Source organism: Phyllobates terribilis, unplaced genomic scaffold (genome assembly GCF_046119375.1).
Source record: "Phyllobates terribilis strain yellow unplaced genomic scaffold, ASM4611937v1 Scaffold_5__5_contigs__length_657084704, whole genome shotgun sequence".
NCBI classification, from domain to species: Eukaryota; Metazoa; Chordata; class Amphibia; order Anura; family Dendrobatidae; genus Phyllobates; species Phyllobates terribilis.
This window is the reverse complement of record NW_027362765.1, coordinates 12,221,325-12,242,355: the sequence shown is the minus strand read 5'-3', so window position 1 is coordinate 12,242,355 and position 21,031 is coordinate 12,221,325. Positions and strand designations below refer to the sequence as shown.

General features: G+C 44.6%; 1 pseudogene; it reads right to left on the bottom strand.

Moving 5' to 3' along the window:
- Positions 1-790: 790 nt before the first annotated feature.
- Positions 791-19,378, bottom strand: LOC141270500 (uncharacterized; annotated as a pseudogene).
- Between the last annotated feature and the right edge of the window lie 1,653 nt (positions 19,379-21,031).

Sequence of the window (21,031 nt, the reverse complement as noted above, 5' to 3'; positions counted from 1 at the left end):
GAGCGCTCATCTGCTACCTGCCTGCTAGCCTACCTGGAGGCTCTGCCGTCACGTGCTGTGACCACCTGCCTGTCCAGAGACTCTTGCCCGCTCACCTGGGAGCGCTCATCTGCTACCTGCCTGCTAGCCTACCTGGAGGCTTAGCCGTCACTTGCTGTGATCAACGGCCTGTCCAGAGACTCTTGCCCGCTCACCTGGGAGTGTCCACCTGCTACCTGCCTGCTAGCCTACCTGGAGGCTCTGCCGTCACTTGCCGTGACCACCCGCCTGTCAAGAGACTGTCCCCGTTACTTGCCGTGACCTCCTGCCCTTCTACCCAGAGACTGTCCCCGTCACTTGCCGTGACCTCCTGCCCTTCTACCCAGAGACAGTCCCCGTCACCTGCCGTGACCTCCTGCCCTTCCACCCTGAGACTGTCCCCGTCACTAGCCGTGACTACCTGCCCGCCTTCCCTGGGAGCCACCCGCTTCTTTACAAGGACTGCCCCCTTGTATAGTTGCTCAGAGGTTCCACCTCCCAGACCCGTTACAGTGGTCTAGATTTGCATTTCTGGTAACTAATGTTTTGGGAAACTCAAGGGCAGATACAGTAACTATGAAGAGTTGGTGTTATTTCTCCTCAAAACATATAAGGATCTTGGCTGTAACATGTTCTTAATGATTAATTTCTTACATTCTAGACTTTTCTTACACCAAGTTGTGGAGTAGTGAGAGTAGTGAGATGTAACCAAGATATTGCAGCTATGGAGAAAAGATATCAAGGAAAAATGAAATCCATCAATGCTTGCAGATTACTGTTGCATAATTTTAATAGATGATCCGATACAGGAGTACAAGAAACAAGCAAAAAACAGTTGTCACTGAATGAGGACTAATTATAGTAGTGCAATTTCTGTAACTGTTTACAATTCGCAATAAGGTTTAGATAGAAAAATTCAAATAACTAAAACCTAAGTTTTCTCTAAATAAATATCAGAAAAGTGGCATAACAAAATATTCTGCATCTGTATATTTACAAGAATAATAATGTTTCAAAGTACTGAAGCTTTTATCATTAATTATATGTAGCAGTAAAAGGAAAACTCAATTGTCCAATTTGAATTCAGGAGGTCAAACTCATTAAGAAATGGCTCAGTTCATAGCGGAACCTGACAACTTTTAAAAATATGTAAAACAGTGTTACATAATCTGAAAGATCATTGAGCTAGGTTCTTCAGCTGCTCAGCCAGGAAGTGCAGCCTCTGTACAGGTCCCGGTACCTTCCTCTCCTCCGCACCAATCAGATAAGTGTGGGGCTGGAGGAGAGAGCAGTTCACTCACTGATCAGGAAGGACACTGTCTCTCATTGTTCTCGGTCACAGGAAGCTACCTCCAGTCTATAGTACGCACTCATTTATTAGCAAGATTTTTTCTTGCTAAAAGTGTGTCTTTTCAAGTAAAACATTTTCCACATTAAGGATATAAAAAAGGCTTCTCCCCTCTGTGACTTCTCTGATGTCTATCAAGATGCGCTTTCTGGTTAAAACATTTCCCACATTCTGAACAGGAAAAAGGCTTTTCCCCTGTGTGAGTTCTCTGGTGACTAAGAAGATTTGATTTCTGGTTAAAACATTTCCCACATTCTGTACATGAAAAAGGCTTCTCCCCTGTGTGAGTTCTCTGATGTGTAACAAGATCTGATTTCTGGGTAAAACATTTCCCACATTCTGAACATGAAAAAGGCATCTTTCCTGTGTGAGTTATCTGGTGTCTATATTATTATTATTATTATTATTATTTATTATTATAGCGCCATTTATTCCATGGCGCTTTACATGTGATAGGGATATACATAACAAAAGCATTTACATAATCTTAACAAAACGAGTCAGCGACTGGTACAGGAGGAGCGAGGACCCTGCCCGCGAGGGCTCACAGTCTACGAGGGATGGGTGAGGATACAGTAGGTGAGGGTAGAGCTGGTCGTGCAGTGGTGTTTACTGCAGGTTGTAGGCTTGTCGGAAGAGGTGGGTCTTCAGGTTCCTTTTGAAGGTTTCCACGGTCGGCGAGAGTCTGATATGTTGGGGTAGAGAGTTCCAGAGTAGGGGGGAAGCACGGGAGAAATCTTGTATACGAGTGTGGGAGGAGGAGATAAGAGGAGAGTAGAGCAGGAGATCTTGTGAGGATCGGAGGTTGCGTGCAGGTAAGTACCGGGAGACTAGGTCACAGATGTATGGGGGAGACAGGTTGTGGATGGCTTTGTATGCCATGGTTAGAGTTTTGAACTGAATTCTCTGGGCAATAGGGAGCCAGTGAAGGGATTGACAGAGAGGAGAGGCCGGGGAATAGCGGGGGGACAGGTGGATTAGTCGAGCAGCAGAGTTTAGGATAGATTGGAGAGGTGCAAGAGTGTTGGAAGGGATGCCACGGAGCAGGAGGTTGCAGTAGTCGAGGCGGGATATGATGAGGGCATGCACTAGTGTTTTTGCAGAGTCTTTGCTGAGGAATGCACGGATCCGGGAGATGTTTTTGAGTTGGAGTCGGCAGGAGGTGGAAAGGGCTTGAATATGTGGTTTGAAGGAGAGATCAGAGTCCAGGGTTACCCCAAGGCAGCGAGCTTGTGGGACTGGGGAGAGTGAACAGCCATTGATGTTGATGGATAGGTCAGATGGGGGATGTGAATGAGAGGGTGGAAAGATGATGAACTCTGTTTTATCCATGTTGAGTTTTAGAAACCTGTCGGAGAAGAAGGATGAGATGGCGGACAGACATTGTGGGATTCTGGTTAGTAGGGAGGAGATATCGGGTCCAGAGAGGTAGATCTGTGTGTCGTCAGCATAGAGGTGATACTGAAAGCCGTGAGACTCTATGAGCTGTCCCAGGCCGAAGGTGTAGATGGAGAAGAGCAGGGGTCCTAGAACTGAACCTTGGGGGACACCGACAGATAGGGGGCGAGATGAGGAGGTGGTGCGTGAGTGGGAGACGCTGAATGTCCTGTCTGTTAAGTATGAGGAGATCCAAGATAGAGCCAAGTCCGTGATGCCAAGAGATGAGAGAATCTGGAGTAAGAGGGAATGGTCCACTGTGTCAAAGGCAGATGACAGGTCCAGAAGGAGGAGGATGGAGTAGTGTCGCTTGGATTTGGCATTTAGTAGGTCGTTGGTGACTTTGGTCAGGGCAGTTTCAGTCGAGTGATGCGGTCGGAAGCCAGATTGTAGACGGTCGAAGAGGGAGCAGGAGGAGAGGTGGGAGGACAGTTCAAGGTGGACATGTTGTTCTAGAAGTTTTGAGGCAAAGGGGAGAAGTGATATGGGGCGGTAGCTGGTCAGAGAGGAAGGGTCAAGGGAGGGCTTTTTGAGGATGGGTGTGATTGCGGCATGTTTGAAACATGAGGGGAAGACTCCGGTTGTTAGTGATAGATTGAAGAGGTGGGTTAGGGTTGGGATGAAGACTGAGGTGAGGTTAGTGATGAGGTGGGATGGGATTGGGTCAAGTTCGCAGGTGGTGAGGTGTGATTTGGAGAGTAAAGAGGAGACTTGACCTTCTGTAATGGTGGAGAAGTGGGGTTTGGAGGAGGATGGTTGAGTAGATATGAGGAGGGGTTGTGTGGACTTTAGGCCAAAGTTTTGTCTGATGGTGTCAATCTTCTGTTTGAAGAATGAGGCAAAGTCGTCGGCTGAGATGAGAGAAGAGGGAGGAGGTGCTGGGGGACGAAGGAGAGAGTTGAAAGTGTTAAATAGCTGTTTAGGGTTGTGAGATAGGGAGGATATGAGAGATGAGAAGTAGGTTTGTTTTGCTGTAGTGAGTGCGGACTTGAAATTAGTGAGGGATTGCTTGAATGCGATGAAGTGCTCGATGGAGTGAGACCTTTTCCATCTCCGCTCCGCAACCCTGGAGGCCCGGCGCAGTTCTTTGGTAAGTTTAGTGTGCCAGGGTTGCCTGTTGAATGTGCGAGGTGTGGTGTGTGTGAGAGGGGCGATTGAGTCTAGAGCTGCAGCTATTGTGGTGTTATATGAAGCAGCAGCAACGTCTGCATCGTGCAAGGAATTTATGTCTGTGAGAGGAAGGAGGGATTCAGAAAGAGAGTGTAGGTCAAGGTGTTTGAGATTTCTGCGAGGGTGTGTGAGTTTGTGGAGTGGGGATTGTGCACCCGGAGAGGAGAGGGTAGAGAATGTGAGGAGGTTATGGTCAGAGAGAGGGAGTGGTGAGTTAGAGAGGTTAGATAGGGAACAGAGGCGGGTGAAGATGAGGTCCAGTGTGTGGCCATCTTTGTGGGTGGGTGTGGAAGACCATTGAGTGAGTCCAAAGGAGGAGGTGAGGGATAGGAGCTTAGAGACAGACGAGTGGGGAGTGTCAATGGGGATGTTGAAGTCACCCATTATGATAGTGGGGATGTCAGTGGAAAGGAAGTGAAGCAGCCAGGTAGTGAAATGGTCTAAGAAGGTGGTGGCTTGCCCTGGGGGTCGGTAAACGACGGCCAGTTGGAGGTTGGAGGGGGAATAGATGCGCACACAGTGCACCTCAAAAGAGGGGAGTGTAACGGAGGGTGGCAGTGGGATTTTGGTGAAAGCGCAGAGTTCCGATAGGAGGAAACCTACGCCTCCACCATGTTTGCCATTGGGGCGGGGGGTGTGGGAAAGGTGGAATCCGCCATATGAAAGGGCAGCTGGGGAGGCTGTGTCAGAGGGGGTGAGCCAGGTTTCAGTGATGGCGAGGAAGGAGAGTTTGTTTGTAATGAAAAGATCGTGGATGAAGGAAAGTTTGTTGCAGACAGAGCGAGCGTTCCATAGAGCTCCTGTTAGTATAGCTGAGGAGGTGGGTATTAGTTGGATGGGTATGAGGTTAGAAGGGTTGCGACAGTTTGAGGAAGGTCGTGGATAGGAGGTAGAAGTGACTGTGGGGATATGGCGAGGAGGACCAGGATTTGGAGAGATGTCTCCAGCAGTGAGGAGGAGCAGAGAAAGTGTTAGCAGGTGGGAGCAAGAGAGAGCATGAGGTGGTTGTCTGTGTTTGGAGATCCAGGATTGAATGCTGAGGAATAATTTGGAGGAGGAGGTGAGATGAATGGGGAGAATAGAGGGAGAGATGAAGAGTTTCTTACTTGGTGTAGGGATTTGAGGGGTTATTAGAAAGTGGAGGACTATAGAGGAAAAAGTGAGAGCTAACAGAAACATAGTTAATGGAGAGTAAGTGGTCAAAGTGTTTGTTACCTGACTCCTGCCCTGACTAACGGCCTCTGAAATAACTGCCACTTCTCTCCGAAGCCACTTTGCACAAGAAGACGCGTGCACACCCCAGCACGCGTGCACCCCTTACAGAGAGTCTAAATATATAGGCCACATTAAACTATATCAGGTGTAGGGCATTGTGGGACCGGCTTGTGGATAAATTAACAGCTGGTCATTTGAACAGGAGATGGCTGGGTGATCAAAGACAGAGCCAGGACACAAGTCTCTGCAGTTTAACACCTCTAAAAATCAGATAAGGTATATAGTGGGGAAAGAAGAAACATATGTGAATATTGATTGGAGTGGGACAGATGAAGCAGGGGAATTATGCAGAGCATATACCAGAGAGATGGGTCAGCAGAGCATTAGCAGACAGCATACATAGGAGCAGGGGAATTATGCAGAGCATATACCAGAGAGATGGGTCAGCAGAGCATTAGCAGACAGCATACATAGGAGCAGGGGAATTATGCAGAGCATATACCAGAGAGATGGGTCAGCAGAGCATTAGCAGACAGCATACATAGGAGCAGGGGAATTATGCAGAGCATATACCAGAGAGATGGGTCAGCAGAGCATTAGCAGACAGCATACATAGGAGCAGGGGAATTATGCAGAGCATATACCAGAGAGATGGGTCAGCAGAGCATTAGCAGACAGCATACATAGGAGCAGGGGAATTATGCAGAGCATATACCAGAGAGATGGGTCAGCAGAGCATTAGCAGACAGCATACATAGGAGCAGGGGAATTATGCAGAGCATATACCAGAGAGATGGGTCAGCAGAGCATTAGCAGACAGCATACATAGGAGCAGGGGAATTATGCAGAGCATATACCAGAGAGATGGGTCAGCAGAGCATTAGCAGACAGCATACATAGGAGCAGGGGAATTATGCAGAGCATATACCAGAGAGATGGGTCAGCAGAGCATTAGCAGACAGCATACATAGGAGCAGGGGAATTATGCAGAGCATATACCAGAGAGATGGGTCAGCAGAGCATTAGCAGACAGCATACATAGGAGCAGGGGAATTATGCAGAGCATATACCAGAGAGATGGGTCAGCAGAGCATTAGCAGACAGCATACATAGGAGCAGGGGAATTATGCAGAGCATATACCAGAGAGATGGGTCAGCAGAGCATTAGCAGACAGCATACATAGGAGCAGGGGAATTATGCAGAGCATATACCAGAGAGATGGGTCAGCAGAGCATTAGCAGACAGCATACATAGGAGCAGGGGAATTATGCAGAGCATATACCAGAGAGATGGGTCAGCAGAGCATTAGCAGACAGCATACATAGGAGCAGGGGAATTATGCAGAGCATATACCAGAGAGATGGGTCAGCAGAGCATTAGCAGACAGCATACATAGGAGCAGGGGAATTATGCAGAGCATATACCAGAGAGATGGGTCAGCAGAGCATTAGCAGACAGCATACATAGGAGCAGGGGAATTATGCAGAGCATATACCAGAGAGATGGGTCAGCAGAGCATTAGCAGACAGCATACATAGGAGCAGGGGAATTATGCAGAGCATATACCAGAGAGATGGGTCAGCAGAGCATTAGCAGACAGCATACATAGGAGCAGGGGAATTATGCAGAGCATATACCAGAGAGATGGGTCAGCAGAGCATTAGCAGACAGCATACATAGGAGCAGGGGAATTATGCAGAGCATATACCAGAGAGATGGGTCAGCAGAGCATTAGCAGACAGCATACATAGGAGCAGGGGAATTATGCAGAGCATATACCAGAGAGATGGGTCAGCAGAGCATTAGCAGACAGCATACATAGGAGCAGGGGAATTATGCAGAGCATATACCAGAGAGATGGGTCAGCAGAGCATTAGCAGACAGCATACATAGGAGCAGGGGAATTATGCAGAGCATATACCAGAGAGATGGGTCAGCAGAGCATTAGCAGACAGCATACATAGGAGCAGGGGAATTATGCAGAGCATATACCAGAGAGATGGGTCAGCAGAGCATTAGCAGACAGCATACATAGGAGCAGGGGAATTATGCAGAGCATATACCAGAGAGATGGGTCAGCAGAGCATTAGCAGACAGCATACATAGGAGCAGGGGAATTATGCAGAGCATATACCAGAGAGATGGGTCAGCAGAGCATTAGCAGACAGCATACATAGGAGCAGGGGAATTATGCAGAGCATATACCAGAGAGATGGGTCAGCAGAGCATTAGCAGACAGCATACATAGGAGCAGGGGAATTATGCAGAGCATATACCAGAGAGATGGGTCAGCAGAGCATTAGCAGACAGCATACATAGGAGCAGGGGAATTATGCAGAGCATATACCAGAGAGATGGGTCAGCAGAGCATTAGCAGACAGCATACATAGGAGCAGGGGAATTATGCAGAGCATATACCAGAGAGATGGGTCAGCAGAGCATTAGCAGACAGCATACATAGGAGCAGGGGAATTATGCAGAGCATATACCAGAGAGATGGGTCAGCAGAGCATTAGCAGACAGCATACATAGGAGCAGGGGAATTATGCAGAGCATATACCAGAGAGATGGGTCAGCAGAGCATTAGCAGACAGCATACATAGGAGCAGGGGAATTATGCAGAGCATATACCAGAGAGATGGGTCAGCAGAGCATTAGCAGACAGCATACATAGGAGCAGGGGAATTATGCAGAGCATATACCAGAGAGATGGGTCAGCAGAGCATTAGCAGACAGCATACATAGGAGCAGGGGAATTATGCAGAGCATATACCAGAGAGATGGGTCAGCAGAGCATTAGCAGACAGCATACATAGGAGCAGGGGAATTATGCAGAGCATATACCAGAGAGATGGGTCAGCAGAGCATTAGCAGACAGCATACATAGGAGCAGGGGAATTATGCAGAGCATATACCTGTGGGAAGAGAAGAAGAAGACGAATGTTAGTCATGGCCTCTGAAATAACTGCCACTTCTCTCCGAAGCCACTTTGCACAAGAAGACGCGTGCACACCCCAGCACCTATATAGATGCGTTTTCCGGTTAAAACATTTCCCACATTCTGCACATGAAAAAGGCTTCTCCCCTGTGTGAATTCTCTGATGTGTGATAAGACTTGATTTCACTGTAAAATATTTCCCACATTCTGAGCATGAAAAAGGGTTCTCTCCTGTGTGAGTTCTCTGGTGCTTAACAAGATTTGATTTCCCTGTAAAACATTTCCCACATTCTGAACAGGAAAAAAACTTTTCCCCTGTGTGAGTTATCTGATGTCTAACAAGAGCTGATTTGTTGTTAAAACATTTTCCACATTCTGAACATAAAAAAGGCTTCTCCCCTGTGTGAGTGCTCTCATGCGTAACAAGATCTGATTTCTGGTTAAAACATTTCCCACATTCTAAACATGAAAAAGGCATCTTTCCTGTGTGAGTTCTCTTATGTCTATCAAGATGCGCTTTACGGTTAAAACATTTTCCACATTCTGAACATGAAAAAGGCTTCTTCCCTGTGTGAATTATCTGATGTTTGGTAAGACTTGATTTCTCTGTAAAATATTTCCCACATTCTAAACATGTAAAAGGCTTCTCTCCTGTGTGAGTTCTCTGGTGCCTAACAAGATTTGATTTCCCTGTAAAACATTTCTCACATTCTGAACATGAAAAAGGCTTTTCCCCTGTGTGAGTTCTCTGATGTCTAACAAGAGCTGATTTGTTGTTAAAACATTTCCCACAGTCTGAACAGGAAAAAGGCTTCTCCCCTGTGTGAGTTCTCTGATGTGTAACAAGATCTGATTTCTGGTTAAAACATTTCCCACATTCTGAACATGAAAAAGGCATCTTTCCTGTGTGAGTTCTCTGATGTATATCAAGATGCGTTTTCTGGAAAAAACATTTCCCACACTCTGAGCAGGAAAAAGGCTTCTCCCCTGCGTGAGTTCTCTGATGTCTATCAAGATGCGCTTTCCGGTTAAAACATTTCCCACATTCTGAACATGAAAAAGGCTTCTCCCCTGTGTGAATTATCTGATGTTTGATAAGACTTGACTTCTCTGAAAAATATTTCCCACATTCTGAACATGAAAAAGGCTTCTCCCCTGTGTGAGTTCTCTGGTGGTTAACAAGATTTGATTTCCCTGTAAAACATTTCTCACATTCTGAACATGAAAAAGGCTTCTCCCCTGTGTGAGTTCTCTGGTGGTTAACAAGATTTGATTTCCCTGTAAAACATTTCTCACATTCTGAACATGAAAAAGGCTTCTCCCCTGTGTGAGTTCTTTGGTGACTAAGAAGACTTGCTTTCTTATTAAAACATTTCATACACTTGAAACAAAGAAATCTATTCTTTGCTGTGTGAATTTTTTGATGTTTAAGAAAAAACTTTTTGAGGGGAAAACTATTTCCATACACTGACCGTGAAAATGGCTTCTTAGTTTTAGGAGCAGTTAGTTTTTTAATGCTTATTGTGTGACTTTGATTTTCCTTAGTAGTCGGTAATGAATCAGAAGATAGGACCTGTTTGAAAGGATCAGATGACAGATCTTTGCCGTGAAGGGATGATGGTAAATTTGGAGTAACAGCATTCCCTTCAATTGTATCCTGTGAGATCTCCAGCTCATCTGATTTGAAAATTGAAGATGTCAGCCGTCCCTCTGATCTCCTAGTACAGTCATCTGCTAAGTAAAAAAAAAATATTATATTATATTTGAATAAAATATTCTTGAAATTTATATTTTTGAACAGTTCTACTTAAACTGTTGGTACAAATGGCAAGTTATGTAAAAATATTGAATTATTCACCAAGACAACTCACAGTCTGATAGAAAACCTCATAGCATGAACCAGTAGAGCTTAGTGTTCAACTGTTTGTTCATTCTGCCTCCCAAATATGAAATATGCGAAAATAATACCAATAAAAATTTCTACTCATCTCACAAAAAACAAGCCTCCACTCAGGCCCATCATCTGTCAATGGAAAAACAGAGGTTTCCACATGATTAGTGGCTCAAAAACTCTTGAAAAGAAACATGGCTTCCATAAACCAATACAGCAAAATTCGCTCTTCCAAAGTCAAATATGATCCCTACTTAACTCAAATTGAAAGCACCACACCCTACTAAAGCTCACGCATAATGCCGGAAGCTGCCTGATACAGCCTTGTTCTCCGCTGATTAGGTCCTCTGTGTTCAGCTCCCATGTTGTGTATTTTCTTCTTAGTTTCTTCTTGTGATCCCAGCCCGTTTACTGACTACTGTCTTCTGATTTTGTATTTTCTCTGCCCTCCTGGTTCTCATCCGGGAACCTGACTATTCTTCTTGTCATCTCACACCACAGAACAGCAGGCAACACTAAGTCCAATCCTAAGAGTCTTTGTGTAAGTACAGATCAATGTAGAGGGGTTAAAGGGTGATGGGCAAAACTTTGACTATAGATAATAACACATCTAATGGAAAGATCAAAAAAAAAAAAAAAAAAAAGCAACTAGTGGTGAAACCTCTCAGGGATAATTAGAGTATGCATCTTGGTAGCTCCTGGCAATTTAAACTATAGTAAGGGCCAATATTTTCTGTCAGATGAGTGTCAAGAAGAAATATACATTTAATGTGAACTTTTTATAATAGTGCAGAGCTGAGGTGTCTTAAAAGTAAAACTCGGGCATTTGGAAGAGACAATGGAGACCTTTTTTAGAAGACTACCATTGAGTTACAGACTCACATAAGTGAGGCAGGCCAATCCCACCACAATCAAACTATCATACAGAATGAACCTGTACAAAAAGAGAAGACAGAATAAAAAAACACGTTACATCCCCAACAAGAATGTATGTTTGGGAGGGGGGGGGGGGGACTCAAACACTAAATCAGAGTTGCACTTAATTATGGTAGACCGTTGGAGCTATTATGAGTCCTGACCAGAAGCGTAGAGAAAGTATTAGTGCCCCCCATTTCAGGATAAATTGTATCTAAATTCTTTAGGATCAATAATATAATTTATGACGTGGAGTGAATCCATGAAACCAGGGCTCGAGTCATGCCAACATATCTCCTGCAGGCTTGAATACATTTTTTTACAGCCATCAGCCACTCACAGCTTAGAGATATATCATAGCACAGGTGTAATATTTTTTATATACTTTATCTATTTGAAGTTATTTGGTTTAAAAATAAATTGAAAAGTCAGGGTAAAGGGAAACTCCGTTGTTATTATACAGAAATTCATACTTGGCCCTCACTGCACGTTTAATGTTGCCTATCATAAAAGCGAGGTTTGGTCATAAAGACTGGACCTGGTCTTGTAGGGACCATATGAGCACATTCAGCGGCACCGAACGGAGAGAAGGTATATTCATCTAATAAGATATCAGGGTTCTAAGAAGCCAACAGCATCATTACCCTCTGATTTCTCTCACAGGCCCATCATAATATTTTTCTTCAAGTGATTTTCTAACTTGTCAGCACATTCTAGGTACGCTGTCATTTGGCTTTATAGTCTACATATGCTGTCATTTGGATTGGTAGTTTACAGATCTGGGCAGGTCAGAGTCAGGATCTTCTAATTTCAGTTGGTAGCTGGGTCTTCCAGGTTGTAAGTTCTATATAAAAGGGATTTCAATGCCCAAAGTCATTTGAACTGTTTTTGGTGGAGGACAATGTTTTGGTCTAGAGGCAAAATGGTGATCACACGATCGTGATACAGTTGGACTACATGACCGGTAAACTAGCCACAGCCTGTGACTGAGAAGAATCTGTGACTTCTCTGCATTTAGTGGTTACTTCTCACCTGGACGGTAATCTGTAGGAATCTCCTCTTTACACTGCTCATCACCCCTCACATATGTCTCTGTAGTATTACTATGGGTCAGATCTTCACCCTGAAACAAATATTGTACAAGTCACAGACAGATGGAGAGGTCACATATATGATCAGTAGTGATGAGAGAGTACCGTAATCGCTATACTCGTAATGAGTACTTTGTAATAATCGCGTATTCATTCCAAATAGCGAGTACAATGTAAGTCAATGGGAAATGCTAGTAATTTTCTGCTGGACCCTACAAAGGGGTCTGGGGGCCTGAGGAAAAGGCTGGAATGGATGGGAAAGTGATGAAACAGAATGGGAAGAGCCTGGAGAATGTGCCTGCATGCATTTCTGACTCACATATGGTTTCTGGGAATGAGTTTGTCGCCACTTTACAGACACATAAGAATAACTACCAAACCTAACCTAAATTGCATTTAACAGGCCAAAAAGATTAAGAAACAGTTTTTCCTGCACAATCACTTGTATATAGGGCTAAATAAACTAGAGAAACCTAAAAAATATCCTTTTAGCCTTTGTTCACACATACTGTTGTGGCTTTTTTTCGCCTTTTACAATTGGGAGGGCCCTGAGTTATACATTTTGTAGGTCCCTCTGTCATAAATCATTTTTCAGTTCGCTATTCCCCAGCACAGCTAGAAAGTACTTGTATGTATGTAGATCTTTTACCTGAGAGGCCTCAGGTGGCTCTGTAACATGCGACTTGGAGGGACAGCTGTTACTTAGACATTTGGGCGGTCCCTCCATTATTGACACTCAGATAGTGGAATACATATTCAATAGCAGTTTACAATGTGCCCATTGTAGCGTTGGGCTTGACCCTCCTCCTCCTCCTTCACCACTACCATGTGATACTGCGGCCCTAAATTCAAATGTTCAGAAGCCTTTTAGTAGGCAGGAAAGCTGAGTTTTGTGAGAGCCCTCCTGTGGCCCTGTAACATACATTTTGAAGTGCCCTCCTCTAGAGATTTTGGAGGTCCCTCGTGTACATCTGAGAGTGCCCTCACTTACTCATATTGTAGGGCCCTCACTGTATTATTTAACTCATTTAGGGGCAGAGACTACAGACAAAAAAGCCAAGAGACATGGAGTACTAGTAGGTAGCAGTGAGTACGGCCTGCGATCCTCAGGTATGACTGAACTCAGTGAACCAGAAAAATAAAGCTGCACTAGTTAACTGGATGACGAGCTCAAATATATCACTTGTGCAAGTCAATGGACAAAGGATATATGGTGCTTCCCTCCAGGATGGATTGATGAAGCTTCTCCAAATGGCTCAGATATTTTTGATTGTCAATATTCCCCAGATTATATAGGAGGAGAAGACTTTTTGATATTGTACTACTTGGTCCAGTGCAGAATGTGCATCGTACTTCCAAAAATTACTCCTGGGGGCTGTGTCATAAGTGCAGGGAGATTCCTTGACAAGGGCATCCCTTGTCAAACATCATCTACGATGGAGTACTGTAGTAGTTATGGTCCTCAATTCAAATTTTCAGAGGGCCATCAGTCGGTCATCAACAGTCAGTGTAAATTTCTATTGAATATGTATCCTCTATCTCAGTCACAATGTGGCACAAGCCAGGCATGTTTTTTGCCAAATGGGGTGACTGACAGTACATTTCTATTGAATATGTATTCCCGATCTCAGTCACAATGCGGCACAACCTGTGACAAGGGCCTCCAACTTCCAATGACAAATATTAGTTTGGTAGAACCACTGTACAATGTGCATGGGGTTTGTAAAAATTAGCCCAATTGGCTGAGTCATGGTTGACACAGGAAGCCATCATCCCAAGGGTCTCCAATCACAAATAGTAGTTAGGCTGGAGTAGGAATACTGTCCTGGTTTGCCCACTGCACAATGTGCATAGTTTGTAAAAATTAGCCCTATGGACTGAGTCATGGTTGACAAAGGAAGGAATCTGGTTTTTATGAGAAGGGGGTGAGGTTAACAGCAGTAGCATGAATTTGCATTTTTGGTGAATTTAGGTTGGCTAACTGTCATCTGGAGGGATTACAAACTGTGGAGATATCCAGTCCATGTTGAATTTAATCAGAGCAAGTCTGTCTGCATTTTCCATGGAGAGGCGTGTGCGCCTATCAGTGATGATTTCCCCAGCGGAACTGAAAACACGCTCAGACACCACACTAGCAGCCGGGCAGGCTAGCACCTCCCAGGCATATAAAGAGAGGTCGTGCCAAGTGTTCAGCTTAGACACCTAATAATTAAAGGGAACTGAAGATACAGAAAATACACACGTATGGTCACTTAAAGTAACCCTTGACCATGTTCTGAAACTTATCCCTCCTTGGCATTTTTATAGGCACAGATAGCCCTTGCTGTTTTGCTGGTTTATTGAAAATTGGCCAATTTGGGCAAATTTTCCCCCACCTCCATTGGAGCTGGGGTTCGTGTATCTCCCCATTATCCCTTGGTGTTGAAAAGAGCTGGTACCTATGCCACCATCATTATCTGAGGGTGATGTTTTCAGCAACTGATCTACAAAGGCCCTCTTAAACGATTCCATTGTACAACCCCTGGCAAAAATTATGGAATCACCGGGCTCGGAGGATGTTCATTCAGTTGTTTAATGTTGGAAAAAAGCAGATCATAGACATGGCACAAAACTAAATTCATTTCAACTGGCAACTTTAGGGAAGAAACACTAAAAGAAATCAAGATTAAAAATGTGGTACTCAGCAAGGGTAATTTTTTTCAGACCAAGCAGAGGGAAAAAATTATGGAATCACTCAATTCTGAGGAAAAAATGATGGAATCACCCTGTAAATTTTCATTTCCAAAACTAACACCTGCATCAAATTAGATCTGCTTGTTAGTCAGCATCTAAAAAGGAGTGATCACACCTTGGAGAGCTGTTGCACCAAGTGGACTGACATGAATCAAGGCTCCAACACGAGAAATGTCAATTGAAACAAATGGGTGGATTGGACAACCTTTCAGGGTAGGATCTGGTGTCCATCAGTGCTGTCCTCTTAGCCCTTTGCTTCACGCCTTTGCAATTGATCCCTTCCTCAGAAGCATCGATTGTGGATCGTTGGCAGGAGTGCGGATGGGCAGGGCGGTGCCGGAGGCTATCTTGAGGGTAGTGGCCTACGCGGACGATGTCACCCTCTTTGTTTCTTCGCAAGAGGAGGCAATGGTGGTGGTGTCATAAGTGGAGCGCTACTCTGAGGCATCCGGGTCCAAGGTCAACCAGGATAAGTGTGAAAGCCTCTGGCTGGGAGGCGGAGATCCCATGTTTGATCTTCTGGACACCCTCCCCAAACCCCAAGAACACGCCAAAGTCCTGGGCACTGAATTCGGCAAGGGTGATTACCCCATGAAAAACTGGGAAGCCAGAATCAAAGATGTCGCCCAAAGAGTGGACCAATGGAAGGGTTGGTCTTTGAGCCTGAGGGAAAGGGTTGGCCTGTGCTAAGCTTTCCTGCTCCCCTTGCTAATCTACCTGGGCAGCATCTGTGTCTTGCCAAAGCCTCTCTGGACACGGGTCTACAGTCTGTTCTTCCAGATGTTATGGGGGAATAGACTGAACCTAGTCAAGCGGGAGGTCACTTACCGCACAAGGGCCTAGGATGGTTGGATATGGTGAACCCCGTGGTGTTCCTAGCGAACACCTTCTTGAAAGTTAACGTGGAAAACCTCTGGAAGGAGAGGGCTCCTCCATGGGTATTATCCTGCAAGGGATGGTTTCAGCCATCAATCTTCAGGGGGAAGATTGAAATATCCTCGCACACTGCATGGGCATCTCCTGGCTTATATTATCCCGGTTCTGAAAATGATCCACCGGTGGGGTGTGGGAATATGGGGAGTGAGGTCCCTCCCGAGGAAACTCCTTGATAGGAGAGTTTTGCTTTCTCATTTTCACAGTCCATTGGTCCTCAAGAACTGCCCAAGTCGGGATCTGGAGGTTGGGTTGAGTTTGTTAAATTCTAGCAGGATCCCCAAGAAGTACTGGGACTTGACTTGGCGCTGCTTCTAAGGTAAGCTGTGTGTAAGGGGCAATTTGAAGTACAGGAGCTCCGAGGACAGGAATTGCCCCCCGTGAGGCTTGTGCTAACATGCTGGAAAGCATGGAGCACTTCCTGCTTCATTGTCCCTTTAATACAGAGGTGTACAACAGGGTGGGAGCTTCCATTGGTTGGTCACGGCTGGCTACTCTGTCCTATGCCGGGTGGTCCTATGGAGCGTTTGGAGACCATGGGAGAAGGTACCGAACCACTTTATTCATAATAAGTGTAGTGGTCCGGTATTTCACGTGGAACGCACGAGTTTTAGTTTCGACGCAGAGTAAAATCCTAAGTGCAGATGAAGTTTGTAGGAACATCCTATGTGATCTGGTGAAGGTACGTTCTCTGGAGTATGAAAGACTGGGTGGCCGGCCCGTCTCTAGAGGGGCTTTTCCTTCAGGGTGCCTTAGTCCGGTAGTACTCCTATATCCAGGTGGTGGGCTGATGTCTTTTGTTTTGTATTTAGGTCTCCTGAATAGGTTTGCAAGCATCGAACTTGAGCCTTGGATAGCGAGCATGTAGGTTGCCTTTGCCCTGGCCTCTGCTCAACTTGGTATGGCAGATGCTACAGCCTGCAATGTTTTTCTCTGAAGGACTTTCAGAAAAAAAAATTCCACACAGCAGCTGAACGCCCCCTTGCCCTGACTTGGCGGACAGCGGGGGTGCTCTTGGGAACAGTTGACCCAGTTCTCACTCTGGGCAAACCATGACCCCTTGGTGCCTGTGTTGGTGCTACATATCCATCTTCCTCTGTGTTGCTGTCATGGCTACGCATGCCAATGGTCCAGGTCGGATCAGTGGACTCATCATCGACTACCTCTTCTTCCATCTCATCCTCCTTCCCAGTTGACATTGTAGGCTGACCTGATAGCAACTGTGTCTCATCATCATCAGCCTCCACCTCTGGAGACAAAAAATAATGTTCCACCAAGTGTCTTTCTTCTGGCCATAGGTCCTCAAATACATAAGCATCAATGCACGCCACCTGCTCTTGTCCCTCTTCAATGCTGCATAGTGATAGTCCAGAGCCAACCAAAGGATACGTACCAAACAGATCCTCGGAGTGGCCAAGCTTGGGGTCATATGTCTCCAGTGACTGATAATGGTTGGAGGTAGGAGAACCAGCTTCAGGATTGGATGGGCCAGCCTTCTGTGTATCCACAGTAGACTGTGTGGTCGTGGAAGATTTGTTGTTGCTTGACAAATGCTTAGAGGCCTTGTCTGCTATCCAAGACAGAATCTGCTCTCGCTCTTGTGGCTTCCACACAAGTTTACGTTCCAGACCGGGAAATTTTTCCAGGAACATAGAGGATGCATCAAGCTGCTTCTGACCTGACACAGACTGAGTGCCTTCTCGTGCACCACTGACACATCCCTTAACAACAGTCTTTTTTGGCATTTTGGGTTTTGTTGACAGATTTTCAGATGTTGATGGCACAAGCCAAGCTAGCTGTCACAGCCAAAATAGTGGTTAAAATGGCCTGGTGCGTGCTTTGTTACAGGCAGTAGGAAATGTTTGGACTACTGCTTTATGTAGGGCACAAAACACTTTTTTTAGTGGACTAATATGGACAGAAGGTATGCTCTGACCCCTAAAACAGCAGGGAAAACAGACTGCTGCTAAAAAAAAAAAAAAAAAAAAGGCAGCACAAAATTCTACTTCTGTGTGTGCTGGAAAAATATTGCTTTGCCTCTGACAAGAGCTGTTTTAAGATGGACACTGGAAGAACAGTAGCTAATACACTCCCTACCTAATACACAATCTCTCCCTCCTTGTACTCTGACTTTTTTGTGTGTCTTCAGCTCTGAAAAGAGCTATTTTTTTTGATGGTAATATGGAGTTAGTGAGCGGCTCCTTTAAACATAGAACTACTATACATTGCAGGTAGCCCTTAAAAGGGCTTTTGTTTTATCAAGAGGCCTAAACACTCTACCTAGCAGCTCAGCAATCTCTCCCTATGCTTATAGAATGCAGGCTCCAGATGCAATGTGCACAAAATGGCGACGACAGGGCTTAAATAGACCCTATGAAGCTGGGTGGCCAGCCAATCACAGTAATGCCACAACCAAGATGTCTGAAGCATTACTGTGATTGGTTATGAAGCCCAGAATGTTTAGTGGCTGCAAAGGAGGCGCCAAAACTGCAGGGTGGGACATTCGAATATAGCGAGGCGAGTACACAAATACTCACAATATAACAAGTACCTGAATACCGTACTATCCGTGCGAATAGTAACGAATACACTCACTCATCACTAATGATCAGCTCTAATCCAGCCATCTCCACCATTCTCATTATACAAGTATAAACCATATAATTCTGGTGGATAAAACAAGACCGAACACAAGATCTTCACAGCCGTATACACATCACAGGAGAGATCTCATGACACCTTCTCTCCATCTACCTGATGATCCTGAGGAATATTGGGATCTTCTTGTTTACAGTCCTGTGGAAGAAGAGGATGTGGACATCTCTCTGGTGTTGTCCTCTTAATGGATAGATCTAGAGGAAGCACATACAGGGGCTGAATTAATTCTTTACATATAGACAATTAAAGGCTGTGTGTATTCAGTCCTGTCTATTACCTGGTGATGTGAGGGGCTGGGGAACCGCCATCATGACGTCCTTGTACAGATCTTTGTGTCCTTCTAAATACTCCCACTCCTCCATGGAGAAATAGACAGCGACATCCTGACATCTTATAGGAACCTAACACATACAAGGATAGAGTTATCCCTCCAATCCCTTCATAGCTTTACTATAAAATGTCCCAGCATTCCTCATTCCTAGCAGTGTCACCTCTCCAGTCAGCAGCTCAATCATCTTGTAGGCGATATCTAGGATCTTCTGGTGATTGATGTCCTCAGGTATCAGGTGGTGAGATGGAGGTCCAGTGATTGGGCTCAGGGTTCTTCCCAATCCCTCAGACAAAAGGTCCTGACAGCGCTCACTAGAGGTCTTCTTCACTACTGTGTAATCCTGATTATGGAGAGACACATTCATAAATCTCACTACGGATATTTCCTGAGTCCTCACCTCTCCAGTTCTGTCCATCTGTTATTCCCATAGATAAGAATGATGTAATGTGACGTCATCAGAATCTCTCACCTCACCAGTAACCCGGAAGAGGATCTCTAGGGTGAGGTGTAATATTTTCTCAGCCATCTTGTCTGTGTCCATATTCATCTTTGATGCGTAATTCAGGAAAATTCTCAAATATAGAAGATATTCACTGAGAGGATCCGATATTGTAGAGACCTGAATGAGAAGTTGAGCAGATGTAACGTCATAAAAACCCTGTGTAATAATACAATTACTGGAGAAAATAAGGGAAACATATGAGGAGATTTATTATTTTACAGTATTTAGTTTTCTGCTTTACATCTACTAATAAAGCCTATATATTTTAGGCCACAGACAACAAGCAGTTTCTTCCTCAGAATCTGTAAGTGAATACCTTTCCCATAGACTCATCTTCCTTATTGCTAATTTTCGTCTCATTTACCAACACTGGAATCTGCATTAGCAATACTGCAGGAGATATTGATTACACGATATGAGAAATAACTACTTTATGATTAAGACAAAATCTTCATCTTCCACTACGGCTCTATAAACGTATTTGGCCAGAGTCCGTCACTGACTACATCACCACCAGCCGTCTATATGTTTCTCGTCTTCACCGGACTGTCATCTTCTATCACGTTAGATCTCAGGTCTGATTCACACTTAGAAGTTTGAGGCATTTATAAAAGCTTGTTTGTAAGAATATAAAGACAAAGTGTGAATCTCAAATTGAAATCATTGTGCACAATGATTTTGTGCACATTTCAACGACTCCTCTTGTGTGCCTCCCCACATCAGGAGGAGGTAGTCGATAAATCGACCGTACCATATGATTTTTTGGGCTGTAAATATTGCTCTAAAGGTAAATGTGTTGCTCCTCCCATTTGGACATTAATCCAATGACGGTGAAAATTTGCTGCCCATACTTACTCCCCTCCTTTGTAAAAAAAAAAATTATTGTCAAAGCAGAAATAATTATGATCCAGAAGAAATTTAACTGACATGATAATGAAATCTTTTATTTCTACTGTATAAGTGCTATAGGGATCCCAGTGATAGCTCAGGTTAGTTAATGCCACACTGTGTGGTATGGATGAATATAGAGTTACACATGTGGTCAAAATTGTTAGTACCCCTCGTTTAACCCCTTACTGGCCTGGGGTATATTAGTACGCCCCAGGCCATCACCCCCGGTTCAGCACGGGCTTCGGCGTTGAGCCCGCACTGAACCGGGCATATGTCAGCTGATTCTTATGGTTTGGGGTGAGCTGGACCGCAGAGTGAAGGCAAAAGGGCCAACAAGTGCTAAGCATCTCTGGGAACTCCTTCAAGATTGTTGGAAGACCATTTCCGGTGACTACCTCTTGAAGCTCATCAAGAGAATGGCAAGAGTGTGCAAAGCAGTCATCAAAGCTAAAGGTGGCTACTTTGAAGAACCTAGAATATAAGACATACTTTCAGTTGTTTCACACTTTTTTGTTAAGTATATAATTCCACATGTGTTAATTCATAGTTTTGATGCCTTCAGTGTGAATGTACAATTTTCATAGTCATGAAAATACAGAAAAATCTTTAAATGAGAAGGTGTGTCCAAAATTTTGGTCTGTACTGTATGTGGTCAAATATAAGCACATTAGACTGAAGTTGCATGAAAGCACTGATTTCGGGGTTTGGTTGACTATATAATGTATTTGGGGGCGTCCTGACAGATAATGTCAGGGCAGAGAAGGATTTGGCATCCTGAATTTCAGAGGCTAATCCGTTTGTTCTTCCTGTAAAAAATCCTCCACTAGAGGAGTCTGGAGGCGACTCTCATACAGATCACAGGAAAGCTGGAATATTTGTGTGTATGGGGGAGTCAGAAGAGATAGCCGTCTGCCAAATGACTGTTCAGCCAACACTTATCTCATGTGTATGGGGCCATT